Raw genomic sequence first — 14,395 nt, forward strand, 5'->3', positions numbered from 1 at the left:
CGCGCGTTCTCGCCTCGTGAGTGAAGCGCTTCACTGAGTCATAGAAAGTGGTTCTCTCCATAACAGAGGAGAAGGTTGTGCTCTACGATGCACTGATTGAAGGTCTTATGAACCCATCTAGACTATGTATCTTGTGCTATATGGTAATGATGATGATAACAATAATGATATTGATAATGGTAATAATGATAATGATAATAATAAGGATGATAATAGTAATGATAATGATAATGATAATAATAATAACAATAGTAATGATAATAATAATATGATAATGATGATAGTAATGATGATAATGATGATGACAGTAATGATGATATGATGATGATGATAATAATAATAATGATAATAATAATAATAATAACAATAATAATAATAATAATAATAATAATAATAATAATAATAATAATAATAATAATAATAATAATAATAATAATAATAGTAATAATAATAATAACAATGATAATAATGATAATGATATTGAAATTTGTGCTGTGTGATTTGAACAGATAGACAGTAATGAAACATTCATCCAGATAATATCATGTTCGTATTTCTGTCATAACCATTCATCACATACCTGAACGTATAGAGATATCACAAATACATGGGATATAAATATCTATTTCAGTCTTCAAGCCTTGAGGAGCCAGGATCATGGTAAGCTCAATACTAAAAGCTGGTATACGGGATCTTGCAGATATGACTATAATGTATTGGAGGGTCTTTTACTAAGTGGAGGGTAAATTGTCTATTTCCCATCCCACCTCGCTATCCAGTCCACTCCGTGCGTATCTTTAAGTCAAAACGAAGGTGGTCAGACAACTCAGAAAGCTTCAGTCGCGTCATCCTACATCAGGATAGTGAGAAACATATTAGTTTAATAACATGATGGCTTGGGTTGTCTGTTGCAGAACGTAGGAAATGATTTCCACACATTTCCATCTGATCTTCGCCTCGTCCACGTACCTCCCCGTCCTCAACCTATGTCTGGGTGAGAGACCATAGCAGGTCTTGACCCCCAGCTTGGTCTCTGGAAGGGTGATGAGCCTCATCTGTTGCGTGTGTGTGTGTGTGTGTGTGTGTGTGTGTGTGTGTGTGTGTGTGTGTGTTGGTGTAATACAGTGGTCTCCAAAGCGGTCAGCTCTCCGGACCTACTGCTAAGGACTTCAGTTAGCTGACTCTTCCAGCAGTCGAGGTGGTGAGCGAACATGATTGTGTTATGAAATGGCTTCTCCCATTGAGCTCAGGAAACAGGAAACAAAGGTATACAATGTCTTCTTCCTCCCTCAGATCTTGTGTTGACATCGCCCCCAAGCCCTGCTCTACTGCCAGTCTCATGTAGTTGACTTAACAATTCAAGAAGCGAGAAGGACCACATTCTTATTGTCCGTTTCTCTTAAGGCAATCGTTTCTTCTCTTTGCTTAACTAAGCAACGGGACGCCTTTCGTCTTTCTTCTACTTCACACACACACACACACACACACACACACACACACACACACACACACACACACACACACACACACACACACAAGACATCTCCAGACATTCATCATAATGTTTAATGTACAACGAGTAGGTGATTTCAGACACTGGGATGCTAAAGTGCTCATGCAATCACCTCCAAGTTGATCTAAGGATCCTTAGCAAAGCAGCAGGAAGGGGATCCTCACAGTCACATGAATGCGTCTCCGCCAAACGACAACACAACACAGGCATCAGCCCACCGCGCCATGGGAGCCTGTAGGTCTTCGTCACTGAGCGTCATACAATGGCATCTTCCACCTGAATCCGATTTGCCGCTTCTTCTCATCGCTTTGGGAGCAAGCTGGCCAATCGAGGTTGTCCTTAGAGGTGACGCTTCTCTCCCTATGGTGGGGTGCAGGACGAAGCCCCACACATGTTGCAGCAATACATGATCTCACATCTCTTGTGACACTGAGCTTCGGCCAACTTAGATTTTCTTCACCACGATCTCTATAATGCTTAACCCAATGAGAAAGATGTGCGACCCATGAACACACCAGCACGAAATTTGAGAAGTATTGTTTGGCCTGCCACTTGACCCGAGAGGATAAGAGCTCTTGCAGCTCCACGGCTGCCTAGCAGGGACGGGATGACCTCCCTTGATGCGTGAAGTTCTTTGACCAGACTGTACCCTGTACATTGCAAGAGGTCACAGTGGTGCGTGTGATCTCGTACAGCCATAAAACCACAAGAAAAAAACAGTACACGATAAGCTCCCAAGTGCACTTTCGTGTAATGGTCACATCGTCAGGGGAGATACAAGAATGAGAGAACAGACGTAGAGCAGTCAGCTGATATACAAGGAAGAGACTTAGCTAGGACGCCATTGGTAAGCAAGCGTTACCGGATGGTGGTGTTCGGATCTGGCAACATGCCTGTCATTTTTCATGTGGACAGGAAATAGAACTGTTTAAACATTTTGCCTACGACAAAGCTATCCAGTTTGTATATGCCTTTACTAATAGTGTATCTAATAATAGAAGATTCAATGAGATTTCTCGTGGTGAAGGAGTTTCGGTTGATAACTGAATTATCGTTACTTCGGTCAATATAATGGTCATAATTCTTAACATAACTAAACAGAGCATTTGATTCTTGTCCTTTTTTCTTATACTTGATTTATGTTGCTTAAGTCTAACATAAAGATCTTCACCAGTTTGCCCAATATAAAACATCTTACTTATGCAAGGGATTCTGTAAACACAGCCCGCAGAATTTTCCTACACACATAGACATACGTGCACATACACATATGTACACATGCACTTATTTGCACTTGTTCTCCTTCATCCATTCCTGGCGCCACCCCGCCTTCCAGGAAACAGCATTGTCACCCCCTGCGTCAGCGAGATAGTGCCATGATAGACGAAGAGAGGCCACGTCTGATCACAATCATACACAAACTCCCCTATCCACGTCCAGGCTCACAAACCTTTCCATGGTTTACCCCGAACGTTTCACATGCCCTTGTTACATCCTTTGACGGCACATTGACTCCAGTGTACTACATCATTACGATGCACTCTATTGCGTGCACGCCTTTTACCCACCTGCATGTTCAGGCCCCAATCGCTCAATATCTTTTGCACTCCATCCTTCCATCTCCATTTGGTCTACCCGCTTCTCCTATCTCCCAACCTGCACACACGCCTTACATCCTTGATAAAAGCTATCCTCTATTTCTAGCAGCTTGCCTCCCACACCATATATTCTTAAGACCTTCCAAAAAGAGTTTTTATAAATACTATCGTGTGCCTTCTCCAGTTCCAGGGTTTATAGAGACTCTTTTCGGAAGGTCTTAAGAATATATGGTGTGGGAGGCAAGCTGCTAGAAATAGAGGATAGCTTTTATCAAGGATGTAAGGCGTGTGTGTAGGTTGGGAGATAGGAGAGGCGGGTAGACCAAATGGAGATGGAAGGATGAAGTGTGTGCGTGTGTGTGTGTGTGTGTGTGTGTGTGTGTGTGTGTGTGTGTGTATAAATATGTATATATATATATATATATATATATATATATATATATATATATATATATATATATATATACACACACACTTACATATATACTTCTGGAATAATTCACCCAGTGCACAACCACTGATGGAGTTAGCAGGTGATGTACATCACAACCATTTCATCACAAAAGATATTTCTATTTTTTTCCGACTAGGATAGACAAGGTTGAACATGTCAAGAACAGATGCCCATATCATCCCTTCCACTTTCTACCCTCCCCTGCCACCCACTCACGCTTGAATAGCATTATCTTACACATCTTTGTCTTTCCAGGATATTGCGTAATCATTGTTGACACACAGGAGCGGAGGAGCTTTAAGAGGCGCTCTCTGTAGAGGACATTAAATCAATAATCTTTACATGGTACGAATTCCAGCTCATATAAAAGAGAAGAGAATGTATGTATTATCTTTTTTCCTTTCCATAATGCATCTGTGCTGTTTTCAGTAGGGCGGGGTAGCGGCGAGAGTGGATGAGGGCGAGCAAGTGTGAATATGGACATGTGTATATATGTATATGTATGTGTGTGTATATCTACATATATGTATGTATGTATATATATATACCTACGTGTAGTTGCGTATATGAAAGACATGTGTATATGAGCGAATGTGTCTTTCTATGTTGTTTTCTGTTTCAAGAGCACTTTCGTGTAATGATCACATCGTCAGGGAAGATACAAGATTGACAGAGAAGACGTAGATCAGTCAGTTGATAGACAAGGAAGAGACGTAAAGACACCATTGGTAAACGAGCGTTACCAGGCGGTGGTGTTCGCGTTGGAGGTGACTGGGTCTTCCATCATGCTTGTCAGTGAATCTTCTATTATTGAATACACGAAGAATTGTAACACTGATATTAGTGAAGGTCTGTACAAATTGGATAGTTTAGTCGTTGACACTATTTGCAAATAGTTCCCCTTCCTGTTCACACAATAAAATTCTATGACAAGCATGATGCCAAACCCGAACACCGCTAACCCGAACACCGCTAACCCGAACACCGCTAACCCGAACACTGCTAACCCGAACACCACCATTCGGTAAAGTTTGTTCATCAATGGCATCTTAGCAATATCTTTTCCTTGTATATCGACTGACTGTCCTACGTCTTGTATCTCATTCTTGTATCTCCACTGCCGATGTGATCATTACACGAAAGTGCACTTGGGAACTTATCGTGTTTCATTTTCCCCGTGGACTCATAGGAATATCTTGATCACGCGCAAAATTGTGATCCTTCCCAATATATATATATATATATATATATATTTTTTTTTTTTTTTTTTTTTTTTTTTTTTTTTTTTTTTTTTTTTTTTTTATACTTTGTCGCTGTCTCCCGCGTTTGCGAGGTAGCGCAAGGAAACAGACGAAAGAAATGGCCCAACCCCCCCCATACACATGTACATACACACGTCCACACACGCAAATATACATACCTACACAGCTTTCCATGGTTTACCCCAGACGCTTCACATGCCTTGATTCAATCCACTGACAGCACGTCAACCCCTGTATACCACATCGCTCCAATTCACTCTATTCCTTGCCCTCCTTTCACCCTCCTGCATGTTCAGGCCCCGATCACACAAAATCCTTTTCACTCCATCTTTCCACCTCCAATTTGGTCTCCCTCTTCTCCTCGTTCCCTCCACCTCCGACACATATATCCTCTTGGTCAATCTTTCCTCACTCATTCTCTCCATGTGCCCAAACCACTTCAAAACACCCTCTTCTGCTCTCTCAACCACGCTCTTTTTATTTCCACACATCTCTCTTACCCTTACGTTACTTACTCGATCAAACCACCTCACACCACACATTGTCCTCAAACATCTCATTTCCAGCACATCCATCCTCCTACGCACAACTCTATCCATAGCCCACGCCTCGCAACCATACAACATTGTTGGAACTACTATTCCTTCAAACATACCCATTTTTGCTTTCCGGGATAATGTTCTCGACTTCCACACATTTTTCAAGGCTCCCAAAATTTTCGCCCCCTCCCCCACCCTATGATCCACTTCCGCTTCCATGGTTCCATCCGCTGACAGATCCACTCCCAGATATCTAAAACACTTCACTTCCTCCAGCCTCTCACCATTCAAACTCACCTCCCAATTGACTTGACCCTCAACCCTACTGTACCTAATAACCTTGCTCTTATTGACATTTACTCTTAACTTTCTTCTTCCACACACTTTACCAAACTCCGTCACCAGCTTCTGCAGTTTCTCACATGAATATATATATATATTGCAGTGGAGGCACATTTCCATTGAACACTAACACCGCTACCATTTTTGTGGGAGATGTGTACACAAAAACACTAGGCCTTCATAGCCTAGACCGCTTTAGATTATACTAGATACGTTTATGTAAGAGGATGCAAATGACAGCCAAATTCTAGCAATTATCCTGCCTTGCCAAGTGCAATAGCGCCGAAATTCATCTTTTTTTTTTTGAAGTCTAACGAAGTGGAGTGAACTCAGGCAAGGACCAATGCTCATACTGACGCTGGAGTTTTCGAAGTTGGGCCCATAGAGCTGTTAACTCAGCTCCTTTCAAAGCCTATTCATTGTCAGTTCTACAACATCCATTTCAGTCAGACTCCTTGTCTACTCATTTTGCTGCTCATTGTCACCTTATTCAACATTTATTTCTCTTTTCAACCACGTCCTCCGCGGCAGGAGGGAGTGTTGTCAATAGCCTGGGTGCCTGTCTGTCTGTCTCGCACAGGGGTTACGAGACTCTAATGGTAGTAGCGTGATATTTTGGTCTTTAAATCCGTAGACAGTAAGATAATCTTTCTACTTCGTGCGCTGCTGGGCGCATGCTACATACACACACACACACACACACGTGCGTAAGGACAAACCTGTCTGTCAAACATCCCTTTTTATCGATCTACTCATTTTCTTTATTTCTGATACATTTACAAATTCTACCTACATCAAATACAGCCAACCTTTAGCCATAACAATAAAGCAAGACACTACTGTATTGTTTATCGTGACTGCTTTATATTTCACTGTTCAGCCCATTCACAGTAAGTCGCCCCCCGCCCTCCCCACCTCGCCTCTGCCCTCATATTCACCACACCATTCCAGTTCGTTCCATCAAAAGCAAGACGCTCGCTCTCATGACCGTCCAGGCCCAAGAACCCCAAAGCTTGCCCAACTCCATCGTCCCATCTCCTCTTTGATCTCCCACTATCCATTGCTCCCTTCATTCGCAGTTGGTAGATTCCCTTTGTCTTTCTTTCTTCACGTACCTGAGTCATTCCATCACAGCCCCAGTCACATTTTGCTCACTACCATGGACGAAGCTCGGAAAAGCTTCAGCAAAACGTTCAAAGTAGTAGAAGGATGTTCTTTGCCAATGCATAGCAAGCAGTCATCTTTCGAAACTATGACAAAATGTTGGAACAGTGAAATAAAGAATTCTCTTTTTTCTTCTTAAGGAAAGTAGAACATATGAAACTCAAAGTAAGAACAATAGCCAACATGATAGGATAAGCTATACAGATCTGCAGACCTAAACGTTAGTATGAAGCGTATGTTGTTGACAGTGACAAAAGAGACTCTCAGGAATTGGATATGCTGGAAGGAGAGAGTCATTACCCGCGTCAAATGCTCCTTTAATTACAGAGAACGGGTGAGTTGGTTAAAAAGAATATGAGTCCATGGCAAAGATCTTAGATATTTTCTGATTCCTCTTTGTGTGTTCTTCCTTTATTGCTTCCGCGATGCTGCCGTTGCTGGAATGACCGAACGCATGCGACATCATCCCCAGCAGGACACCCGAACCCTGGTGAGAGGGAAGAGGGAGGGAGGAAGAGGGGGAAGGCGAGGGTCCCAGGGAGACAGAATAACCGTGTTGCTTATATTGTCAGGCGATGCGAGCGTCAGATGTGCAGAACATTCGACTTATTGGCTTCCTGATTGTCCGGTATTTGTCCGGCAGGCAAGGAGGTGGAGGGTGTGGGGGTGTGGATTGGAGGGGTGGACGTTCGCTGCACATTCCTGCCTTCTCATCGTCAAAGGTCGCGCTACAGACGGAGTGGTCATGAAGGCATATATGTGGCCGAGTGTCCGGATCAAGGGGATGGCGGCCCAATCCTCAACCACGACAAAATGACCCTTTGAGGTGCAACCTTTATGGGGCCAGGACGGTATGACCCTTGAACACAAAGGCATGACCCTTAACCACGACTCTCGTACCTTTTGAGCACGACGGTACGGCCCCAGAGCCCGAAAGGTGAGGTTAAAAGGCTCAAGCAAACCCGTTTCTACTTTTCGTTTCAGGGTTGAAAGTGATGACGGTTGTGCTGCTCAAAGGGAGTAGAGAAAAAACGATTAAACAGACAAAATGTTCCCAATTTCTTCTTCTTCTTCGTCATAGAGAGAGAGAGAGAGAGAGAGAGAGAGAGAGAGAGAGAGAGAGAGAGAGAGAGAGAGAGAGAGAGAGAGAGAGAGAGAGAGAGAGAGAGAGAGAGACGTACCGCAGTGATAATGATGGGATACAGAACACAGGATCTGTGCATCACGAGAGAGCGTCTCCCTTACTCGGGTCCCATCGGGTTAATAGGGATGTTGGAAGGCCCATGTATGAAGACCCCCCCTGCAGGGGCGCCTCCAGCAAGACGGCTTCTCGCCCGCCTCTCCTCTGCTGAACCCACGTACCACAGACCAGGACTGAGTCACTGGGTCAATCAGGCTCATTCCAAACCACAAGTCTGTTTATCGTGCATCACCATCATACCCTACATTATTGACTCTATCATTAGCCTCTTCTTATTCCAACTTTCGTATGTGCCATTATTCTCAACCCTCTTTACCCTATTTTCTAACATTTCTAGCCATGTTTCAGTATTCTCTCCAGTTCTTATTTCTGTGTGGATGGCAGCAGGGAGGCTGAAGCTTGGGGTCGAACAATACATAAAGAGAAACTGGAGTTTTACCGAAATTTCATCTGTTGTTTGACCCCTAGCTTCAGCTTTCCTGCTGCCATCCATACGAAAAAAGATATATATAGGGTTACGTAGAACAAAAGCAGACGATGAAACAGGGTTTGAAATGTAATGAAGTATGGCAAAGAGGGTTAAAAACAGGCATTTACGACGGTTGGAATGAAACAAGGCAAATTATAAAGTAGATAATGTAGGGTATGATGATGATGATTGACCCAGTGACTCAGTCCTGGTCTGTGGTGTGTGGGGGCAGCTGAGGAGAGGCGGGCGAGAAGCCGTCATCGGAGACGCCCCTGCGAGTGGGTCAATATACACAAGCTTCCCAACATAAATATTGTCCCCAGTTTTGATACGTAGGGTTCTGAAACCCAAACATACAAAGGTCAGGATAGGTAAAGAAAGTATTAAGAATAGTACGAATGGATAACTTTCGTCGCTTATTTAGAAATAGAAGGAGAGGTAAAGAACGAAGAGGATAGTTGAGTGGACTTACATGTTGGGGATCGTCTGAGGCTAGGTGTTTCATGCTGAATCAGGCGGATAGATGTTGGTCTTCATGCAGAACGCGTGGCGGGTGAGAGGATAGTCAAGAGGACGTCCAGTAGTACAGCTGAGGGTACAGGGGATAGGTGGGTCTCACAAGACACGGTTAGATAACACTAAGAATTCCATTAAGGCTCGAGATACCTTTGTTAATCAAAGATGCCAGAGGATCGATTGGGGACCAGATGCCAAGGATACAGTCTGCATGTGCGCAGACGGTGTGGATACGGATCTCTGGTGCCACTTGACGAACAGCTTTTACGTGTAAAGTGTAAAGGATAAGACAAGAAATACTTGTAGTATATCTGTCACTTTATCAGACTAAGTTTGTGAGTTGAGGATGTGTACGAGTGATGTGAGAGGCTGTACCATACGTACCTGGTCCTCCCCATGGAGAGGCTGTACCATACGTACCTGGTCCTCCCCATGGAGAAGCTGTACCGTACCTTCATTGATTTCCTCTTACCCTTTTTCGCCGTTCCTAACTCTCTTTTGCCCATCTTCTTGCCCACAAAGTCTTTGCTTACTCTCCCTTAAAGTCCTTTCCCTTGTTACATCTCCCTTACCTACCTTCATCTTCCTCCTTATCCTCTCGGTTCCTCTTTCCTCTGTACAACTTTCCGTTTTTCAGGTTTGTCTTGTTTAGTACTCTCTCTTTGCCCATTTACCTCTCTCTCTCTCTCTCTCTCTCTCTCTCTCTCTCTCTCTCTCTCTCTCTCTCTCTCTCTCTCTCTCTCTCTCTCTCTCTCTCTCTCTCTCTCTCTCTCTACCTTCAGAAATGTCCAGCCACCGGCAGCAGCACCAGGGGAGCAGTGGCAGCAGAGGCACGGCTCCGGCTCTGACCCCTGTGGCCACTCCTCGCCCTCCTCCTTCTCCTCCTCCTCCGTTGGACAAGCAGGAGCAGCAGAAGTAGGCCACTCCACCCTCCAGGCGGCCTCATATGATCATCAGTGTACGTCGCACTAATTATGAGCCTTCTCCCTTGTGACGGGGGCGCTCGATACTCCCTCCCTCCCTCCCTATCTGTCTCTACTGGGACCAATCTCAACCAACTTTGTTAGATGGACTTATTTTTCTGTTACAGAAAGTCAGGACATGGTGTTGATCTCTCTCTCTCTCTCTCTCTCTCTCTCTCTCTCTCTCTCTCTCTCTCTCTCTCTCTCTCTCTCTCTCTCTCTCTCTCTCTCTGACGGATACTTTTTGTGTCAGAAGTGGAAGGAAAAAGGAAAACGGGGAGAACAAATCTGAGACGGAAGACGGAACGAAAAAGATTTTGAGCGATCGCGACCTGAACATGCAGGAGGGTGAAAGGCGTGCACGGAATAGAGTGAATTGGAATTATTTGTAATACTGGGGCCGACGTGCTGTCAATGCACTGGACCAGGTCATGTGAAGCGTTTTGGGTAAACCATGAAAAAGGTCTATGTGGCCTGGATGTGGATAGGGAGCTGTGGTATCGGTGCATTACACACGACAGCTCAAACTTACATCCCAACTAACTTTTCTCTCAATCCTGCTGAGCCTAATAACATTGCTTTTATTCACATTTACTCTCAACATTTTCCTTTCCCACACTCTTCCAGACTCGATCACCAACTTCTCCAATTTCTCACTCGAGTCAGCCACCAGCGTTGTATCATCGGCGAACAACAAGTGACTCACTTACTAGGCCCCTCTCATCCCCAACAGACTGCATTCTCTCCCCTCTCTCCAAAGCTCGCGTATTTGCCTCCCTCCATAGACAAATTAAACAACATGGGGACATCACACTCCCCAGCCGCAGACCGTCATTCACTGAGAACCATTCACCCTCCTCTCTTCTTACTCCACACGCCTTGAGCTTATGATAAATACTTCTCACTGCTTCCAGCAGCTTGCCTTCCACACCATATATTCTTAAGACCCTCCACAAAGCATGTCTATCAACTCTGTCATATGCCTTCTCCGGATCCATAAATGCCACATGCATATTCATCATTTTTCTAAGTATTTCTCACACACATTCTTCAAAGCAAACACCTGATCGACACATCCTCTACCACTTTTGAAACCACACTGCTACTCCCCAATCTGGTTCTCTGTACATGCCCTCACCTTCCCAATCAATACCAACTATACCCTCAACTGCCACATTACTTGCTTTCGCATTGAAATCACCCATCACTAATACCCAGTCTCTTACATCAACACTGTTAATACACTCAGCTGCTCCTAAAACACTTGCCTCTCATGATCTTTCTTCTCATGACCATGTGCATAAGCACCAATAATCACCCATCTCTCGCCATCCACTTTCAGTTTTGCCTGCATCAATCTAGAATTTACTTCCTTACACTTTATCACACACTCCCACAACAACTGCTTCAGGAGTAATGCCACTCCTTCCTTAGCTCTTGTCCTCTCACCAATCCCTGACTTTACTCCCAGAGACATTTCCAAACCATTCTTCACTTTTACCCTTGAGCTTTGTTTTACTTAGAGGCAGACATTCAGTTTTCTTTCCTCAAACATACTCCGTATCCCTCCTCTCTTTTCTCGCGTTAACGAGGCAACGCCAGGAAATATACGGAGAAATATATATATATATATATATATATATATATATATATATATATATATATATATATATATATATATATATATATATATATATATATTATTATTATTATTATTATCATTATTATTATTATTATTATTATTATTTTGCTTTGTCGCTGTCTCCCGCGTTAGCGAGGTAGCGCAAGGAAACAGACGAAAGAATGGCCCAACCTACCCACATATACATGTATATATATACACGTCCACACATGGAAATATACATACCTATACATCTCAACGTATACATATATATACACACACAGACATATACATATATACACGTGTACATAATTCATACTATCTGCCTTTATTCATTCCCATCGCCACCCCGCCACACATGAAATAAAAACCCACTCCCCCTCATGTGTGCGAGGTAGCGTTAGGAAAAGACAACAAAGGCCCCATTCGTTCACACTCAGTCTCTAGCTGTCATGTAACAATGCAACGAAACCACAGCTCCCTTTCCACATCCAGACCCCACAGAACTTTCCATGCGACCCGGTATACCACATCGTTCCAATTCACTCTATTCCTTGCACGCCTTTCACCCTCCTGCATGTTCAAGCCCCGATCACTCAAAATCTTTTTCACTCCATCTTTCCACCTCCAATTTGGTCTCCCACTTCTCCTCGCTCCCTCCACCTCTGACACATGTATCCTCTTTGTCAATCTTTCCTCACTCATTCTCTCCATGTGACCAAACCATTTCAAAATACCCTGTTCTGCTCTTTCAACCACACTCTTTTTATTATCACAAATCTCTCTTACCCTATTATTACTTACTCGAGCAAACCATCTCACACCACCTATTGTCCTCAAACATCTCATTTCCAGCACATCCACCCTCCTGCGCACAACTCTATCCATAGCCCACGCCTCGCAACCATACAACATTGTTGGAACCACTATTCCTTCAAACATACCCATTTTTGCTTTCCGAGAAAATGTTCTCGACTTCCACACATTCTTCAAGGCTTCCAGAACTTTCGCCCCCTCCCCCACCCTGATTCACTTTCGCTTCCATGGTTCCATCCGCTGCCAGATCCACTCCCAGATATCTAAAACACTTCACTTCCTCCAGCTTTTCTCCATTCAAACTTATCTCCCAACTGACTTGACCCTCAACCCTACTGTACTTAATAACCTTGCTCTTATTCACATTTACTCTCAACTTTCTTCTTTCACACACTTTACCAAACTTAGTCACCAGCTTCTGCAGTTTCTCACATGAATCAGCCACCAGCGCTGTATCATCAGCGAACAACAACTGACTCACTTCCCAAGCTCTCTCATCCCCAACAGACTTCATACTTGCCCCTCTTACCAAAACTCTTGCATTCACCTCCCTAACAACCCTATCCATAAACAAATTAAACAACCATGGAGACATCACACACCCCTGCCGCAAACCTACATTCACTGAGAACCAATCACTTTCCTCCCTTCCTACACGTACACATACCTTACATCCTCGATAAAAACTTTTCACTGCTTCTAACAACTTGCCTTCCACACCATATATTCTTGATACCTTCCACAGAGCATCCCTATCAACTCTATTATATGCCTTCTCCAGATCCATAAATGCTACATACAAATCCATTTGCTTTTCTAAGTATTTCTCACATACATTCTTCAAAGCTAACACCTGATCCACACATCCTCTACCACTTCTAAAACCACACTGCTCTTCCCCAATCTGATGCTCTGTACATGCCTTTACCCTTTCAATCAATACCCTCCCATATAATTTCCCAGGAATACTCAACAAACTTATACCTCTGTAATCTGAGCACTCACTTTTGTCCCCTTTCCTTTGTACAATGGCACTATGCAAAGCATTCCGCCAATCCTCAGGCACCTCACCATGAATCATACATACATTAAATAACCTTACCAACCAGTCAACAATACAGTCACCCCCTTTTTAAATAAACTCTACTGCAATTCCATCCAAACCCGCCGCCTTAACGGCTTTCATCTTCCGCAAAGCTTTTACTACCTATTCTCTGTTTACCAAATCATTTTCCCTAACCCTCTCACTTTGCACACCACCTCGACCAAAACACCCTATATCTGCCAATCTATCATCAAACACATTTAACAAACCCTCAAAATACTCACTCCATCTCCTTCTCACATCACCACTACTTATTAATACCTCCCCATTAGCCCCCTTCACTGAAGTTCCCATTTGTACCCTTGTCTTATGCACTTATTTAACGCCCTCCAAAACATCTTTTTATTCTCCCTAAAATTTAATGATATTCTCTCACCTCAACTCTCATTTGCCCTCTTTTTCACCTCTTGCACCTTTCTCTTGCCCTCCTGCCTCTTTCTTTTATACATCTCCCATTCATTTGCATTATTTCCCTGTAAAAATCGTCCAAATGCCTCTCTCTTCTCTTTCACCAATAATCTTACTTCTTCATCCCACCACTCACTACCCTTTCTAATCTGCCCACCTCCCACTCTTCTCATGCCACAAGCATCTTTTGCGCAAGCCATCACTGCTTCCCTAAATACATCCTCTTGCTCCCCCACTCCCCTTACCTCCTTTGTTCTCACCTTTTTTCATTCTGTACTCAGTCTCTCCTGGTACTTCCTCACACAAGTCTCCTTCCCAAGCTCACTTACTCTCACCACTCTCTTCACCCCAACACTCTCTCTTTTTTTTCTGAAAACTTCTACAAATCTTCACCTTCGCCTCCACAAGATAATGATCAGACATCC

This window comes from Panulirus ornatus, chromosome 43 (assembly GCF_036320965.1).
Source record: "Panulirus ornatus isolate Po-2019 chromosome 43, ASM3632096v1, whole genome shotgun sequence".
NCBI lineage: Eukaryota > Metazoa > Arthropoda > Malacostraca > Decapoda > Palinuridae > Panulirus > Panulirus ornatus.